This window comes from Danio rerio, chromosome 14 (assembly GCF_052040795.2).
Source record: "Danio rerio strain M-AB ecotype USA chromosome 14, GRCz13ab, whole genome shotgun sequence".
In the NCBI taxonomy this organism is placed as follows: Eukaryota; Metazoa; Chordata; class Actinopteri; order Cypriniformes; family Danionidae; genus Danio; species Danio rerio.
In genome coordinates, this window is record NC_141034.1 from 13480937 (window position 1) to 13500655 (window position 19719).

General features: G+C 43.5%; 1 protein-coding gene and 1 long non-coding RNA gene across 2 annotated transcripts in view; both read left to right on the forward strand.

The window, feature by feature from the left end:
• LOC147833882 (uncharacterized) overlaps window positions 1-19719 on the forward strand; it is a 96888-nt gene that overhangs the window by 41808 nt on the left and 35361 nt on the right. The window lies entirely within an intron of this gene.
• LOC147833884 (uncharacterized) lies at window positions 7274-15229 on the forward strand. The gene is made up of 3 exons (XR_015506958.1): window positions 7274-8347; window positions 8410-8849; window positions 14036-15229. It is a non-coding gene; the product is annotated as an uncharacterized LOC147833884 (long non-coding RNA).

Here is a 19719-nt window from a genome sequence, read left to right on the forward strand (position 1 = left end):
CATCTTGCTTATATACACTATGAACAGCAGCTACGCTAATTATTCTCTTTATTCTCTATTTTCACCTGGGGATACTCATCCCGAGGTCCTCAGATTAGGCGGAGTCACTGATTGGATCCAAGACCAGCGACGTGATGATCCCAAGGATTCCATATCCGGGACCAGGCCATATCCTGAGCTGCTGCTGCGCTGATGGTCGTGGGGAGTGGAGAACATGTGTCTGATTCCAGCGACGCTCCAGGGACAGACGAGTCTTCATTGAGGCCATCTTCCAGCATGAACCACGGCGAATGAAGTTCTGCACAAGACTTTTGGCCAGCGGAGAAATTAAAATGGTCGTGCCCAACTGAGTCTGGTTCTCTCAAGGTTTTTTTTCTTCACTCCCATCAGGTGAAGTTTTTTTTCCCTCTCCGCTGTCGCCACTGCCTCGCATGGTTCAGGATTGGTAGAGCTGCGCATCGATGAATTTGCTCTTCAGTGTTTGAACTCTCAGTAATGATTAAATCACACTGAACTGAGCTAAACTGAACTGAACTGAACTTAAACACTAAAACCTGAACCACACTGTTCCAGTTACTATGACCATTTATGTGAAGCTGCTTTGACACAATCTACATTGTAAAAGCGCTATACAAATAAAGCTGAATTGAATTGAAAAAAAAGCTGTTTTCTAGGGTAGGCATCCCTAACAAAATCATCACTGACCAGGGAACAAATTTCCAAGGGAGTAGATATGCTTTTGATATAGGTTGGGACCCAATTTACCCCCTCAGATGTTAGTCAGATATTTCATGTTAAATTAAAAAAATGTCTGACAAAAAGTACCATAATGCACTGTAGTAGCCTCACATGACAGCAAGGAAAGGCACAGCCAATCACAATGTTCATATGTGCTTGGGGGAGGTAGGGCTTGAGTAGAGAATGTGATTGACCCCTTTATTTTGAAGGTAATTAAATTGTTGGTGGGGACACGTCCCCTCTGTCCATATTGATTAAATGCCCTTTCAAATTTCATGTCATGGGTGACGAAGCAGTTTCACCAGCAGTTGGGCATCACGGCATTGAGGACTACACCATATCACCTGCAGATGGGTGGGCTGATGGAGAGGTTTAATGAGAAAATGAAGAACATGCTGATTCAGTTTCTTAACAACAGTGTAAGAGACTGGGACAAGAGGATACCGTTCCTGCTATTCGCCTATAGAGAGTTAGTTACTGCACGCATCCACAGGTTTCACCCAGGGCAGAAGGTGTTATTGCTGTTACCCACCTTAACGAACAAACTTCTTGGGAAGTGGCAGGGGCCCTACGAGGTCACGAAGAAGATGGGTTCAGTCACATATGAAATACATCACCGTCATTAGAAGAAGAGTGAGCAAACTTACCACATAAACCTCCTGAAGGAGTGGAAGGAGACCAATAAACACCACAGTCTTTGATGGTAAGGGAAGTTGAACAGGATGGCTCTTTGTCGACTTCCGGAAGCTAAATGCTAAGTCAAAGTTTGATGCCTAGCCTATGCCAATGATTGATAACCTGTTGGAGAGCATTGGACAGGCCCTCTACATTACTAAACTGGACATGTGTAAAGGATGTTTGCAGGTGCCCCTTCATCCTACGTTAACTTCTCTTGGGCTATAGCAATTTACAGTCCTTCAGTTTGGATCACATGGGGCACTTGCAACCTTCCAGAGGATGATGCATACAGTTCTCCAGGGCTGTAAAGAGATTGCGGCAGTGTACCTAGATGATGTTGTGATTTAGTCACACGGGTGGATCTTTTGCAGCACGTAAGGCAGACCCTGGAGAAAATCTATGCATCGAGCCATTTGCAAAGTGCAAATGGGGCAAGCAAGAAGCCACCTGGGGTGCTGTCTGGGGCAATGGGCAATGGTGGTCTCAGACCACAAGTAGACAAGGTGGAAACAAATTGCCGGAGCCCATGACCCAGGACCAAGAAGGCGGTGTGTTTCTTCATAGGATTGATGGGCTGGTACAGATGCTTCATACTTGACTTCGCCTCAACAGCAGAACCCATGACAGACTCGTTAACCAAAGGGACAAAGAATCCAGTCATTTGCACTGAGGCCTGTGAGCAGGTATGGAGGACATTACAGTAAAAACCTGTGTGCACATTCTAGGGGTGTCAAAAATAATCGTTTCTTCGGTGCACCGCAATGCAGACGCAGACAATTTGGTATCGGTTCAGTAATAATCATAACCGGTTATTACTGACGTCATTTAGCTCTGTCGTGAGGAAGGCAATCACAAGAATTTACAAAGCTCTAACTACTTAAAGCTCATCAACTACGCACAATTTCACTGTGCGTGTTTGCTGGATTAGTCTTTCACTGAAATGTACAACAAAAGCCACTATTTCACTGAGATTGAGAGAATGAAAGCACTCCATTTCTCTCTCTCTCTCGCTCTCTCTCTCTCTCTCTCTCACACACACACACACACAGTGGCCCATTTGACCTGCTGGCGTGGCTTTTCTTCCCCTCTCAGCTGTTTTACAGCGTTACTTCTGGATAAAGAAACGAGCCTGTGTCTGCAGAGTTTTCTCCACCGTGTCTATCATACATCAGCTGTGAGATTGCTGCTGCCGCCTGCCACTCAGTGTCACTCATCCGTTTTTGTTAAGGGTGTGACCAATCAAAGAGGTGTAAGAGAACTAGACAAGGATCAGAAATTGAGCTGGATATTTATATTTGTTTATATTATTTGCTAAATGCTCATTTTGTTTAAAGTTACTGTTTATATATCTGACTGTTTGTATTAAATGACAAAATTGTATCACAAATAATATATAAATATATTCATCCATTTTAATACAAGAACTGCTGCTGTGAAGAAAATATAAAACTGTGTATGAAAAGCACCGTCAATCCACCGTGATATACCGAAATATCGAATTGAACTGAATAGATGGCATGATAATCGTAACCGAACCGAACTGTGAGACTAGTGTAGGTTCACAGCTCTAGCACATTCTATGTTGATAAGTCTTGATTTTACCCAAAGATTTTTGGTGCACGTTAATGCACCAAATATAGGAATTGGTGCAATGTTGGGTCCAGGGACTATCTGGAAAAGAGGGACCTGTGGTGTTTCTGAGCAGGAAGCTGTTGCTTAGGGAAACTCTACTCCACAGTCAAAAAACAGTGTCTGTTCATCAAGTGGTCATCTAAATTCCTCTGCTACCCCCCTTGGGTGGGTGTTTAATCTATAGACTGACCATCAGGTGCCCACATGGATTCATATCTTGAAGAATAACAACACTTGAGTGACCCAATGATACCTGGCATTACTACCCTTTAAGATACATCACTGAGCTGGGAGGAAAATCCTAGTAGACGACTCTGGTCCAGGTTACAAGACAGTATGTGGCTTGGAGAGGGGGAGTAGAATTTCAAGAATTGATTTTATCCCTCCACCTCTGTTGGCCACATTGGTAAAGAGTCCATACACACACACATACAGGGTCACTTACCTTCATTATTATCCTCTCCGTCAGCTGTGAGTGTTGATAGCACATGTCATCTGAACAGCATTCCGTCATTCCTCCACATTTCCATCCTCCCTCCAGTCACACAAAGCATACACTTACATGCACCCATTGTCTTTGAGTCTGTATCTGTTTGTTTGTCCGGGGAGGTTCAGGTGTCAACACAGGGCTGCCAAACAGAGCGAAGGCATAAGATTATTTAATTATTACCCCAATTACAATGAGCAGATAAAAGGTCCAGAGTTAATTTCAAGTGTTCTATTTGCAATTGGAATCTCTCAAGATCAGATCCAAAGAGCTGTCACTATCAGTAAATCATCACAGAGATGCTAAAACATTAGGCATGGCCAGAACAACTGTTTGGAACATACCCAAAAAACCAGTGAGCTTAGCAACACCTAAAGACCCAGAAAATCACAGACACAAAGAACCAAAGAATTATTTCCCTGGTGAAGAAAAACCATTCACAGCAGTTGGTGAGGTCAAGAACACTCACCAGCAGGTAGGTGTATGTGTATCAAAGTCAACAATCAAGAGATGACTATACCAGAGTAAATACAGAGGGTTCACCACAAGATGTAAACCATTGGTGAGCCTCAAAAACAGGAAGGCCAGATTAGAGTTCTAAAAAAGCATTTACAGTGCTGGAACAACATCCAATGGACAGATAAGACCAAGATCAACTTCCCAAGTGATGGGAAGAGAAGAGTATGGAGAAGAAAAAGAACTGCTTATGATCCTAAACAGTGAAGCATGGTGGTAGAGGGTACATGAGTAGCAGTGTGATATGGCTGTATATCAGCACTGGTGGAAGGCGTGCATTGACACGAGGTTGCAGACCTTATGTTTATTTTTATTCTAAGAAGTTGATTGCTTCAAATTCAAAAACCTCTAAGAGGCATCTGTAATTTTCTTGTAAAAAAAAAATAAGATGGCATTTAGAGATTTGATCATCTGAACGCTTCATATGTATATAAATATCAGTATTTGATGTCAATACGATGTTGGTTTAAGATGTTGGCTCAATGTTGGACTTTGATCACTTTCTAACACAACCTAAAATCGACAAAATATCAACGTCATTTAACGTTGTTATTAGACATCAAAACAACGTTATCCTTAGATGTTGGCTAGACATTGGATTTTGGTCACTTGACATCAAAACCTAAATCTAATCTAATTTTAACGTCCTATGATGTTGTGTGCCTGCTGGGCAATAACTACATGCACTACAAAATGTTACGTTTACACACATCCACAAATTACATGTAAACTCCTTCGCTTTTCACAGTGTAATACTCACTACTCTAGAGTACTTCTAAAAGGGCTACTTTTTTCTCTGAGTGATACTTTGATTGATATTTACAACAGATACTTTTACTGTACTTGCACTACATTTTTAGGCAAGTAATGGCACTTTTACTTGAGTATCACTTTTTAGTACATTTTCCACCATTGCTTGTACGGTTTGCATTATTTAATGCTCAGAGTTAAAGACTATTGGTATGTCGAGGGAGGTCCCTCATTATGCATAGGAGCTATCTGTTGATAGCATTACAAAGCATTTTCCCTGTCTTGTTTCCCCGTGTTTAAACCTTAGCCTTGTTTATCCGTGTTCTCCTGTTTAGCCGCCTGCCTTACGACCTATTGCTTGTTATTCGACTACGATCCTGGACTGCCTGCATATACCCGTTTGTACCTGTTTGATCATTGCTTGCCTGACGCTGAATAAACCTGCATTGTGGATCTTACCTCCAGTTGTCTCTGTCACTCCCCCGTCGTTACAGTAATCAAGGGTAACTAGAATTACTAAATGTACAATAAATGAAGTGCAAAGGCGAGTCATGAAGGTGATTAGGTTAAGGAAAGGTAAACCTTATTCTACAATAATAAAAAACTGAGGAAGGCTTTGTTATTAATGAATATCAGTTATAAACATCTAATTTACTAGAATATTTTATACTGAAACACACTGTGCCAAGGTCTAATTTAGAGGGTTGGAAAGTGGTATATTTACGTTTCTGCCTTTGATGCAGTGGCTGGAAGAAGTTGGATCTTCTTGCAGATCTTGAAGCATGAAACGCGCAGACTTGGCTCTCTTGAGCTTTGAGTGAAAGAAATGTGTAGTTTCTGGAACACGCAGACTGGAGATTTCTGGAAGTGGTGGTTCGATGTTGGGAACACGTCGACGTCTATTTCCTTGAGCGTAGAAATCTGTATCTTCTGGAACACGCAGAAATTGGAGATTTCTGGAGATGGTGGGCTGATGTCGGGGACACGCCGACGTCTTTATCCTTGAGCGTAGAAATCTGTATCTTCTGGAACACGCAGAAATTTGAGATTTCTGGAGGTGTTGGTTCGATGTCAGGGACACGCCGATGTCTTTTCTTTGAAGGTAGAGTTCCTGGAAATCTGGGACACGCAGATTTCTGGAGGTGGTGGTCTTGAAGCTATGGTTTCAGACACCTTGGAAATAGCACTGTGATTCCAATTACCAAATCCTTGATTTCCCAATGCTGGAACATGCAGCAAAAGTTCTGATGTCTAGGACAGAACCAGGCAAACCACCATGAACCGCCATGAACCACACTTGACCACATTTTTTCCACACACACCCTACCACCCTTCGACCACACACTCTCTCTCTCTTTGTTTAAGAGAATAGCTTTTAATACTTTCTCTGGAAGGCGGGATTGAAGGACGTCACCTTTTAAATCCAGAATTGTGATTGGATGATTCTGTAAGTTGGTCACTGGGAGGTGTTATCCATAACGTGGCCTGCATTTGCATAGTCATAGTCCATCAGTTAACCATTATAATATTTAAGAGTCTTAAATATTTTTCTATGCATAATTCACTTTCCAAATCACATCTAATTTACCCAAGGCATTATTTGCAATATATAGAGTCTAAACATCACTATGTAATGTTGATTTTTACCCAAGCATTCATATATAAACCTTAATAAGCAAAGTTTCATACAGTGGAGTATTTCAAGCAGTGCATAATAAATATATACATGATCATTTGAATATACAGGTATATGAAGTGAAATATTCCATTTGTGTCTTTTGTGAAATGTTTTCTGATCCATGTGTCTCTCTGCATCTGAGACGATAAATGTTAATTAGATCAAGAAGCTGTTTTGCACGTTCTGGGCTCTTAACACCTTTGTCTTTCAGATAAACAAAAGACAGATGGTCACTGTCTCAATTTCCACTTTCTGATGAGCTTAAAATACATATATTCGGTCAAATTAACGGTAAGTTAATTCGGAATATTAATAATTAATATTAACTCGCTAATAATAATTGTGCTCCATAGTCGACAGCAGCTGGGACACCTGGTGCCCATCATAATAGCGACGGCAACAGAGAAATACTGTACTGTAATAGACTTGAGGTAGAAATCTCTGTAGACGGATGGCATTTCATGTCACGTTCAGCCTTATAATCTTAAAATGCAAGCAAAATCAGTTGTTTTGTCATCACCTTAAGGGGGTCACACACCAGAAGCGCTGCTTTACATAACGCTTTTAGAGTAGGGGTGACCAACCCTGTTCCTGAAGAGCCACCTTCCAGCAGATTTCAGTTGTAACCCATATCAAACATAATTGTTTTAATAACCAATTTCTAATAAATGATTTATTTTATCTTTGCCATGATGACAGTAAATAATATTTTACTAGACATTTTTCAAAACACTTCTATACAGCTTGCTTTGCACTCATATATATATATATATATATATATATTTTTTTTTTTTACTCGTTAAAACTACTTAAAGTGAGCTGATACAACACAATTCATAGGATTTCATTGGGATAACTTATTAACACTTACTTAAAAGTGTTAACTTAATCGATTTGTGTTGGGACAACATGAATGAATTGTGTGGAACTCTGCATTTTTTACAGTGGGTTAAATATTTGGGAAATATTTTAAAAAGAATAGGATGGGCACGATCGCCTTACAGCAATTAGTTCGCTGGATTGTGCATGACTGGGTCAGTTAGCATTTCTGTGTGGCGTTTGCATGTTCTTCCTGTGTTCGCGTGGGTTTCCTCAGGGTGCACCGGTTTCCCCACAGTACAAATACATGTGCCATAGGTGAACTGAATAAGCTAAATTGGCCGTAGTGTATGTGTGTGAATAAGTTGGTGGTTCATTCCGCTGTGGTGACCCCTGAGTAACCCCCAGGGGTCTAAGGGTGTTTTGGGAATGGGAAGAAGTTTTGACATGCACTGACATTTGTGTTATTTTCAGTATCTTAAAAACATATTAATGTTAATAATAAGTGTGATAACATTGTAAACAGCACAAGCTGAGCTACAATAATACCTAAGCAGCATGTTTGTATGTGTTTGGGTTTTTGAGAAAGAAACATTTATGCGTGGTAAGTGAAAAACAAAAATTTTGAAGTCACTGAAACAAGGCCGCGAAACAGAGAACATTTGTTTACAAGACTGTTGAGAACTGTATCTTGTAGCCGATTGTTTTTGCTTAGAAATGATGTGAATCATCTTGTTTAGTTGCTCACAGAAATCAATACATAGAATTAAATTTTCTAAGTCACTTTTTGAGTCAAAATGGTCATGCGAGAAGTCGTGAACTCTCATTACTAATGCAGTGATTCACACCTGAGAAGACAAAGACCTGCATAATAAGCTGCATAATGAGCCTTCAGACAGGTATGTGACTACTGCTGTGTTCACACCAGACACGGAACAGTTGGATAAATTGCGCTATTCACGCGTAAATAGGGGTGTGAACATTTGAGTTAACGTCAAAATCTGCTTCATTCAAGCATCAAATTCACTGAGCAACAGACGCGGATTCAAGTGATGGGCGGGGCTTCTGTCTGCTCGGTGACTCTAGCTTCATTGCTAAATGGCTAACATAGACATTATCGAGTAAATAACTGTTTATGTGCTTTTTAAAGGCTGAAAAAACGCGTAGATTCATTTGGAACCGAGTTATATAACCTATTGATATAAGTGATAACCTATTGATATTTTCAGAGGTGCACCCAGCTCTGTGAGCTAATGAACTCCTCCTGAAATTTTACCTGAATGATGGAAGCATTCAGCGGTGCTTCTGACTGAGCTGAGCCTAGTTTGATGAACAGGCACTACGTCACAATCACGGCCCCACAAGAGCAAGCTTCTGATTGGTTAACATGGCGCAAATGTCCTCTGAATTTCAGATTTTCGAAAATCTACTGATAAAGTTACTTTTAAATGCAATTTACATATGGAGAAGAATGCTGGTATTTAACACTCTTCTGGGAGTATCGCCCTAAAAAACAGGAAACATAAGTGTCGTTTTCAACTACAGTGCTTGGTATGTGTCACGAAATACAGGGAGACCCAATTGCAAGTAAAATATATTTATTGACTCAGACAGAATAACAGAAGGAAGAACGCAGGAAGATGATGAGTGAGTCAAGCGAGCAGCAGGAAATGTAATAATCGAACAGGTAGCACTGAAGAACAAGATCAGAGAGCCGACACACACACTCATACACGCATATACGTAAAATGCATAACGCACCACACCGCACACACACACATACACACACGCAGACACATCATAGAAGAACAGACAGATCCACAATCGTGACAATACCCTCTCTCCTAGGAACGCCTCCTGGCGTTCCCAGACGAGCATACCTGGCGATTGTAATCATCGATAAGAGAGTGATCCAGTATGTCCCCGGCCGGAACCCAACTTCTATGCTCAGGACCGTAACCCTCCCAGTCCACCAAGTACTGGAATCCTCGTCCCCTCCGTCTAGAGTCCAGGATGCGCTTAACTGAATAAGCAGTCTCCCCATCTACGAGACGCGGGGGGGGGGGGGGGGAACTGGTGTGTGCGGATTAATTGCCGTATGAAAAACGGGCTTTACTTTAGATACATGGAACACGGGATGAATTCTCCTGTACGCTGGAGGTAATTTGAGGCGGATTGCCACAGGACTAATGATTTTAGTGACAATAAATGGGCCAATAAATTTAGGAGCTAGCTTATTACAAACGGTGCGGAGCAGAATATTCTTAGAAGAAAGCCACACTTTTTGACCGACAACGTAAACGGGAGGCTTAGACCGGTGGCGATCGGCTTTAGCCTTGGTGCGCACACCCACTTGGAGGAGGGTCTGTATGGCTCTGCTCCAAGTGTGGCGGCACCTCTGGACAAAGGCGTGAACGGAGGGGACCGCGACTTCAGATTCCAGACTGGGAAAAACTGGTGGCTGGTAACCTAGACTACACTGAAACGGAAAGGCCCGTGGCCGACACTGGTAACGAATTATGTGCGTACTCCACCCACGAAAGCTGCTGACTCCAGGAGGAGGGATTCTGTGAGACCAAACATCGCAATGTGCGCTCAAGATCCTGATTGGCTCTCTTGGTCTGACCGTTACTCTGGGGATGAAAGCCAGACGAAAGACTCACAGTAGCCCCCAATAAACGACAGAATTCCCTCCAAAATTTAGAGATAAACTGAGGCCCCCTGTCAGAAACCACGTCCGTCGGGAGGCCATGAATGCGAAAGACGTGATTAATGACAGCAACCGCTGTCTCTCTGGCTGACGGTAATTTGGGCAGAGGGACGAAATGAGCAGCCTTCGAGAACCGGTCCACTACGGTTAAAATCACCGTGTTGTCGTTGGAGGGAGGCAGACCCGTAACGAAATCTAGCGAGATGTGGGACCAGGGTCTCGAAGGTACTGACAGCGGCTGAAGGAGTCCCGCGGGTGGCCGATTAGAAGTCTTGGAAACAGCACACACAGAGCAAGCCAATACAAAATCACGCACATCACGAGCCAATGCTGGCCACCAGAATCGTTGTTTAATAACAAATGATGTGCGACTCACCCCAGGATGACAGGCTACTTTGGAGGAATGTCCCCATCGAATAACATCTGACCAAAGTTTCTCTGGCACGAATAACCGACTCGGTGGGCATCCAATCGGGGGCGTTACCCCATCTAAGGCTGCGCGAACCTTCGACTCTATCTCCCATGTGATATTAGAAATAACAATCCGCTTAGGCACTACGGGTTCGAGTGACGATGTACGCTCCGAAGAATCAAAAAGACGGGATAACGCGTCGGGCTTAATGTTCTTAGATCCCGGTCTATATGAGATGGTGAAATTGAACCGTCCGAAAAATAACGCCCACCGAGCCTGCCTAGAGTTTAATCTTTTGGCGGATTTGATGTACTCAAGATTCTTATGATCGGTCCAGACGATAAAAGGGACCCCCGACCCCTCTAACCAATGACGCCACTCCTCCAAAGCAAGCTTGACGGCCAACAGCTCTCGATTACCAATGTCGTAATTACTTTCTGCGGCTGATAACCGATGAGAATAATACGCGCACGGGTGGATCTTGCCATCCGAGGAGGAGCGCTGGGACAGGATAGCTCCGACCCCGACCTCTGACGCGTCAACCTCCACCACAAACTGCCGGGAGGGATCAGGGGTTATCAGGATTGGAGCTGAAACAAAGCAGCCTTTCAGTTTTAAGAACGCAGCTTCGGCTGCGCTGGACCACCTGAACGGCGTTTTGGAGGAGGTCAAGGCGGTCAGAGGTGCGGCGAGCTGGCTGAAATTGCGAATAAATCGCCGGTAGAAATTGGCAAAGCCCAGAAACCTCTGCAGGGCCTTACGGGAATCAGGAGTTGGCCAATTTACCACAGCCTTAATCTTCTCTGGATCCATGCGCAACCCCTCGACTGACACGATATGCCCTAGAAAGGGAACAGACTGTGCATGAAAAACGCATTTCTCCGCCTTGACATAAAGACCATTCTCTAACAGCCTCTGAAGCACTCGCCCTGACGTGCTGAACATGTTCCTGGAGAGAATGGGAAAATATCAGTATGTCATCCAGGTAAACATAAATGAACTGATCTATCATATCTCTCAGCACGTCATTGACGAATCCTTGGAAAACAGCCGGAGCGTTGGAAAGACCGAAGGGCAGAACGCAGTACTCAAAATGCCCTCTGGGGGTGTTAAACGCTGATTTCCACTCATCCCCCCCTCTTATGCGAACCAAATGATAAGCATTGCGGAGATCTAATTTTGTAAAAAAGTTAGCCCCCTGCAGACGTTCAAAGGCTGAAGACATCAACGGCAAAGGGTATGTATTCTTGACCGTGATGTTGTTCAGCCCTCGATAATCAATGCACGGGCAAAGGGAACCATCCTTCTTTTTTACAAAAAAAAATTCCGCCCCCGCCGGTGAAGAAGAGGGGCGAATGATCTTGGCTGCTAGAGAATCAGAAATATATTTCTCCATGGCCTCCCTCTCTGGAGCAGAAAGCGAGTATAATTTGCCTTTAGGCGGAGACGTACCTGGCAATAAGTCTATTGCACAATCATAGGGACGATGAGGAGGCAGAGAAGCAGCCCGGGACTTACTGAACACTCTCTTCAGGTCATGGTACTCACGGGGCACGTTTGACAGATCCCTCTGCTCCTCCTGAAACACAGAACGAGAAACAGCAGAACAAGCAGACACTAGACAAGATTTATGACAGCTCTCACTCCAAGAAAGCACAGTATTATGTCCCCAATTAATGTGAGGTTTGTGCAAAACCAACCAGGGATGTGCCAAGATCACAGGAGTGGCAATAGTCTCTGTTAAAAAAAACTCAATAGTTTCGGAATGATTACCAGAAGTATTGAGTCTTATAGGAGCAGTGGAGTGTGTGATGGTGGGGAGAGAAAGACCGCTAAGAGCGTGCACTGCGATAGGAAGAGAAAGGGGAACAACAGGGATTTTCAAACTGTACGCCAGCTTAGAGTCAATAAAGTTCCCCTTGGCTCCGGAGTCGATGAGCGCATGACAGTGGTGCATGATAGAGTTAAAAGATAGATTGACTGGCAGCATGGTTGTGTTAGGGGACTTGTCAAGGGTGATTTCACCAGCCAGTAAACTCTTACCCGGCGACGAATTCTTATTCTTGGCTAGACACGAAGCCACAAAATGTCCAGCGACTCCACAGTACATGCACAGTCCTTCCATGCGGCGGCGACGCCTCTCCTCCGTGGAAAGCCGAAATCTGCCCATCTGCATGGGTTCCGGCTCGAGATCAGATGAGGGGGGGTCAGAAGATGCAACGAAAAGAGATTGCGTGGGAAGAAGTGGAGTGTGCAGTTTCTTGTGGGAACCTCTCTGTTGTAACCGAGTGTCCACTCTGATGGCTAAATCAATAAGCCCATCCAGTGTCTTAGGAAGATCTATGACGTAGATTTCATCTTTAATATAATCTGCTAGTCCGTGCAAAAACATGTCCCACTGAGCTTCGGCATTCCATTTACATTGGGCCGCCAGAGTACGAAAGTCAATGGAATATTCAGCAACACTCAACTTATTCTGTCTGAGTTCAGCGAGCTTACGAGCCGCCTCTCTGCCAGAGACCGCTCGGTCAAACACAGTTTTTAACTCCTCTGAGAAAGCTTTAAAGGAGTTACAGCAGGGGAGTTTACGCTCCCAAACAGTGGTACCCCAAAGTGCCGCTTTACCTGTCAGCAAATTGATCGTAAACGCCACCTTACTCTCTTCGTTAGTGAAAGACGAAGGCTGTAGCGTGATGTAAAGTGAACATTTTGCTATAAATGACCGGCACAATTCTGGTTCGCCGGCGTAACATGCTGACGGTGGAAGTCGCGGTTCAGTGGATCTGGGGGTCTCTTCTAGCGCATGAGCTGCTGGTGGAATGGTGGGAGGAGCTTGCTGGACAGCTTCAGTACGAAGCTCAGAACCCAGTCTCTGAACCTGAGTCGTGAGCTCAGAAACTTGTGTGACCAGCGCCTCAATGGCCTGGCCGGTCACTGCCATTTGTTTGTCCTGATGATCCAGTCGGGCTGAATTGTGAGCGAGGAAATCCTGGATCTTGGTAACACTTGCTGGGTCCATCTCAGTGGTCAGTTCGTTCTGTCACGAAATACAGGGAGACCCAATTGCAAGTAAAATATATTTATTGACTCAGACAGAATAACAGAAGGAAGAACGCAGGAAGATGATGAGTGAGTCAAGCGAGCAGCAGGAAATGTAATAATCGAACAGGGAGCACTGAAGAACAAGATCAGAGAGCCGCCAACAGATAAGGTACAAGAGTCCAAACACAGAGCTCTCCCCGCGACACACGACCAGAACTCAGCGACCGGAACCTGACAGGACACAGACAAACAGACGTGAAGAAAACGAACTGACACTGTGAGACAGAAACGCTGAACATATATAGGCGCGGTAATGCGCTGCACCTGTGGTCCACTGATTACAGCTGAGCGGTGCTGCGCACGGCAAGGCTGGTGACAGCGTACACGTGACCACCCAGCTGATAAGGTAAACACAACTGACAGCAACGCGACTCTAACACAGACACAGAGACACCCAACACACACACTCATACACGCATATACGTAAAACGCATAACGCACCACACCGCACACACACACATACACACACGCAGACACATCATAGAAGAACAGACAGATCCACAATCGTGACAGTATGAGGATGAGGTGTTTCATTGAATGATATTCTTTTGTCTGGGCCAGATATGAACAACACCCTAGTACGTGTGCTCATACAGTTTCGGAAGAAAGTCTTAGCTATAACAGCTGACATTGAACAAATGTTCTACAGCTTCTTAGTGAGAGATGACGACTCTAATTTCCTAAGGATTATGTGGTTTCATAATAATGACCCATCTCAATTTTATTGTAGAGAACCAAATGTGCATTCTTGTATTTGGGAACAGCCCTTCTCCTGCTGTTGTCATCTATTGCCTCAGACAGTCTGTGAAGGATGGTGACCCTGATGTGAGAAACTTTTTTTGTGAATTGTGACTTTTTTGTAGTTGACAGACTGAAGTCACTTCCAACAGAAAAAGCAGCAATAGATCTGCTCAAAAACACAAAGAGAATTATTGCTGGTTCCAATCTACAGCTTCAAAAGATAGCCTCGAACAGCACAGAAGTTCTAAAAGCCTTCCCATCTCAAGAACATGCTAGTGAAATCAAAGACTTGGATCTTGGTTCTGACATGCTTCCGACAGAGCACGGTCTGGGATTGAATTGTAATCTGCTAATAGATACTTTTACTTTCAAAATCGACACAAAACCAAAACCATTACTTACTGAGTTGTTTTATCTAGTGTTAATAGCATCTTTGATCCTCTTCAAGAGTTCACACTTAGACATGCTTAGCTTTATAGCAGGTTTGGCATGCTGTCCCGGGAGAGAACCCTGAGCTTGGAGATATTTGAGCCCAGGGCTCCCGCCCGGTCAATAAGCATATCAGAGGATCCGAGATCAGGAAGTTCTCGATAGTTCCCCCTTTAAGAAAGGGGAGAAAATGGAGGAGATGAGGTGGAAGGGGGGATTCTTCTGAAATGAAGATAGGGAAAAAGGTTAGAAAGTGATCCATTTATAGTAGGCTAGGATCACTCGGATTGGATTATTACTGATTACAAATGAGTGGCCAGCTGTGCTCAATCATATCACGTGCTCCTCTCGAAATTAGTTTATGATACTTTACTTCAAGAGTTCACACTTAGATATGCTTAGCATTATAGCAGGTTTGGCATGCTGTCCCGAGAGAAAACCCTAAGCTCTGAGATATTTGAGCCCAGGGCTCCCGCCCGGTCAATAAGCATATCAGAGGATCAGAAAGAGAGATCAGGAAGGTCTCGATAGTTCCCCAAAAATGCCTTTGACTCGGCACAGCAGCTGCGTATTTCAAAGAATTGTCCCCCAAAAGCTAGAAAGTTTTTTACTATATCTGGCTGCTGGATATAGTAATTTAAAGAAAAGAACAAAGAGTAGGCGGCTCCAGATGGAGCAAACTTTGAAACAGACTCTAGTTAGAGCCTCAGCGGGGGAGGGGCCTGGGGATACTAGTGAAGGGGGGCCAGAAGGGGTGGGTGGGGTTGGCTCATTAAGAGTCAAGAAAAATGCTCGAGGAACACTCCAAACGGAGATAGGGCGGGGAGTGACAGCACTATATATAAATATATATATGCATATATGACAGTATATAAATATATATATAAATATAATGGGGTAATCTAAGGCCTGGAGGGGTTGATCGAGAGACTTCTGAGAGTCAGAATAGATGCTGCGGGAGTTAGGTGCAGCCGTCTAATTTGCCGTCTCCAGCAGAAATCGTGAAAAATGATTTGGGCGGTGGAGATTTCTGCTAGAGGGTGAGTGGCAGTTTGGCGAAAACTCCTGCTGGAGTCGGTGCTTGAGGAACACTCCGACTGGAGATAGAGTGGGGAGTGGCAGCGCTCTATATAAATATACATCCAGAAACTAAGTCCATAGATATATATAATGAGTTTCAGTGGCCTGGGGGGGCCGGTGACTGACCCCTGCAGGGGTCGGCGCCCGGGGAACAGGGCAAGCTGGCCTTCTCTATTAGGAGTTTGGGAAAGAGGATTTGGGCGGTGAAGACTCCTGTTAGAGGGTGACGGGATGAGTTAGGTACTCGAGGAACACTCTGTTAGGAGATGGAGCGGGCAGTGGCAGCGCTATTATAAATATATATCTATGTACATGTGTGTGTATATATATATATATATATATATATATATATATATATATATATATATATATATATATATGTATATATATATATATATGTATATATATATATATATATATATATATATATATATATATATATATATATATATATATAAAATAAAGGTTGCTAAGGCCTGGATGGGACGGTGAGACGACTTCTGCGGGGGTCATAACTGGGGGTAACACTTCTGCGGAAGTCAGAGCTTTAGGGAGGGGCAGGGGTCGGCAAACAGGAGGGGGCTGTGAAGACTCTTGCGGAAATGGCTGGGGTGGCGGGGTGACAAGTGGGCTTGGATGAACTCCAATTTACTATGTTACTGGGGGAGAAAACTTAGTGATACTCTATCTAGAAGGAAGGAAAGGAGGAAGGGAAGGTGGCTGGGTCATGCCTTCGCCCTTAAATAGAAGTAGATTGATGGCTGGCGATGGTCCTCTGGGCTTCTTTAAGGTGCCTTTGGCTGAGACGGATGTACGTTTTGAAGGCATCGGATGACCATCTTCCCAGAGTCTGAATCTGTTGTTGTGAGAGCCCTTTTTTTGCTGCTGTGGTGGCTGCCCCTATCCTAAAGGAGTGACCGGAGTATAATTCTGAGGGAAAGCCTGAGAGTCTGAGAACTGCCTTGAGGTGTCTTTGATACCAGAAACGTGATGCTGGGCGGTTTGAGTCATCTACAAATAAGGGGGGAAAGGGGCTTGGGTTTTGGGTTTTCCTAAAAAGTAGAAAAGCCTTAAGTGTTTGAAATGGAAGTGTGGGTGAGGGGAGGTCGAATATATAAATGAAATGACCCTTGTGTGCCTGGTCTGTTTTACTTTGTTTTATGAGGAAGGAAAGAGTTCCCTCATCTAACAAAGTAAGGTCCGAGATGGTGGGGTGAATGTTTGGATCGGATTTAGAACTTATGGAGATTTCAGAGCATCTGAGAAATCCAAAAAAGGACAGATTAAACATGGCATCCAGAGTGTAGTCTGTATTTGTGGAAATGTAACCTTTGCGGAGGGTGGAAATGCATTTGGAGAGGACTCTTTGTGCAAAGGGTAGCCTAGGGTCTGGGGAGGAGGGATGTACTTTCTGGATGCCTTTAATAAGAAGGCCTATTTGGGAGTTAGAAATTGATTCTGCTGGGGAGCCATTCATCAATTTGTGAAAGAAATTAATCCCGCTTAAGTAACTCTTAATGGTGCTAGCTTGGATGTTTTTGGAAGTGTGTAGGTATGTGATGAAAGATGTAATGGTGAGAAGGGAAAAATTGGGAAAACCTGTGTTGTATTGGTTGTGAAACTGTTTGAATGCACTCCATGCTGTGAGATAAGACTGAATAGTTCTAGGGGCTACTGCTTCTAAAATGAGGGAGATGAATGCGTGGTGTAAGTTATGCATGGGGTGATTTAGGGCAATATCATCTCTGAATACGGAGGTATGGGAGTAGGATGGGGATCCGCTTCTGGGGCCAACTGCCGAAATCTCTGGAAGGAAAAAGAGAGTCAGCAATTTGATTTTTGAAACCAGGTACATGTTTTGCAGTAATTCAATTCAATTCAGCTTTATTTGTATAGCGCTTTTACAATGTAGATTGTGTCAAAGCAGCTTCACATAAATGGTCATAGTAACTGGAACAGTGTGGTTCAGTAACTGGAACAGTGTAGAGCCAATTCACACTGAACACTGAAGAGCCAATTCATCGATGCGTAGCTCTACCAATCCTGAACCATGCGAGGCAGTGGCGACAGCGGAGAGGGAAAAAAAACTTCACCTGATGGGAGTGAAGAAAAAAAACCTTGAGAGAACCAGACTCAGTTGGGCACGACCATTTTAATTTCTCCGCTGGCCAAAAGTCTAGTGCAGAACTTCATTCGTCGTGGTTTAGGCTGGAAGATGGCCTCAGCGAAGACTCGTCTGTCCCTGGAGCGTCGCTGGAATCAGACTCATGTTCTCCACTCCCCACGACCATCAGCGCAGCAGCAGCTCAGGATAAGGCCTGGTCCCGGATATGGAATCCTTGGGATCATCACGTCGCTGGTCTTGGATCCAATCAGTGACTCCGCATAATCTGAGGACCTCGGGATGAGTATCCCCAGGTGAAAATAGAGAATAAAGAAAATAATTAGCGTAGCTGCTGTTCATAGTGTATATAAGCAAGATGTAGAAGCCAGTGTGGAACCCGCTAGGTGATGCATTGAGTGTATGCTTTACTAAACAGATAGGTCTTTAATCTAGTTTTGAACTGGGAGAGTGTGTCTGAGCCTCGGACGTTATCAGGAAGGCTATTCCAGAGTGTAGGAGCCATGAAAGAGAAGGCTCAACCTCCTTTACTTGATTTTGCTATTCTAGGTACTACCAGAAGCCCTGAATTTTGAGATCTTAAAGAGCGAGTTGGTTTGTAGCGAGACAGAAGGTTGGTTAGATAAACAGGAGCTAGATTATTTAGAGCTTTATAGGTGAGAAGTAATATTTTAAATTCAATACGAAACTTAACAGGCAGCCAGTGTAAGGAGGATAAAATTGGGGTTATATGATCATATTTTCTAGACCTGGTCAGAACTCTGGCTGCTGCATTTTGTACTAATTGAAGTTTGTTAATAGAGGATGCTGGGCAGCCAGCAAATAGAGCATTACAGTAATCCAGTCTCGAAGTCATAAAAGCATGTAATTTAGCGATATTTCTCAGATGAAAGAAGGCAGTTTTAGTGACATGGGATATATGGTTTTTAAAAGTTAGATTGCTGTCAAATATGACACCCAAATCTTTTATAGTAGAGCTAAAGCTAACTTTGTATCCTTCTAATTGTAAATTCAGTTGCGAGATCTGCTGTGTGCAAGATTTAGGCCCAATAAGTAACAATTCTGTTTTGTCGGAGTTTAAGAAAATTGTTGGTCATCCAGTCTTTGATGTCTTTGATACACTCAGTTAGTTTAGAAAGTTCAGACGTCTCGTCAGGTTTAGTTGAAATATATAATTGAGAATCATCTGCATAGCAGTGAAAGCTGATCCCTTGTCTTCTAATAATGTCTCCCAGAGGTAGCATATAAATTGTAAACAGTAAAGGGCCTAAAACTGATCCTTGAGGCACCCCATACTTTACTGGGCAGATTTGTGAAGGCTGTCCATTAAGATTCACAAACTGGTAGCGGTCAGTTAAGTATGACTTAAACCATTGTATAGCCTGTCCCTGGACACCTGTAGACTTTAAGCGATTTATGAGGATATTGTGGTCTATGGTAACAAATGCCGCACTAAGATCGAGTAAAACTAATAGCGAGACGCACCCTCGGTCAGCAGCTAAGAGTAAATCGTTGGTTATTTTCACTAAGGCGGTTTCTGTACTGTGGTGAGCCCTGAAACCTGACTGAAACACTTCAAAAATATTGTTCGTCTGCAGAAAAGAGCATAATTGAGTGGAAACAACTTTTTCTAGTATTTTAGACATAAATGGAAGATTTGAAATAGGCCTATAGTTAGCTAAGTTGTTGGTGTCTAGTTGCGGTTTCTTAATAATAGGCTTAATAACAGCTAGCTTGTAAGAGTTTGGAACATGGCCTATAGATAAAGAAGAGTTGATAATGTTAAGAAGAGGTTCTCCTATAGCAGGTAGCAGCTCTTTCAGTA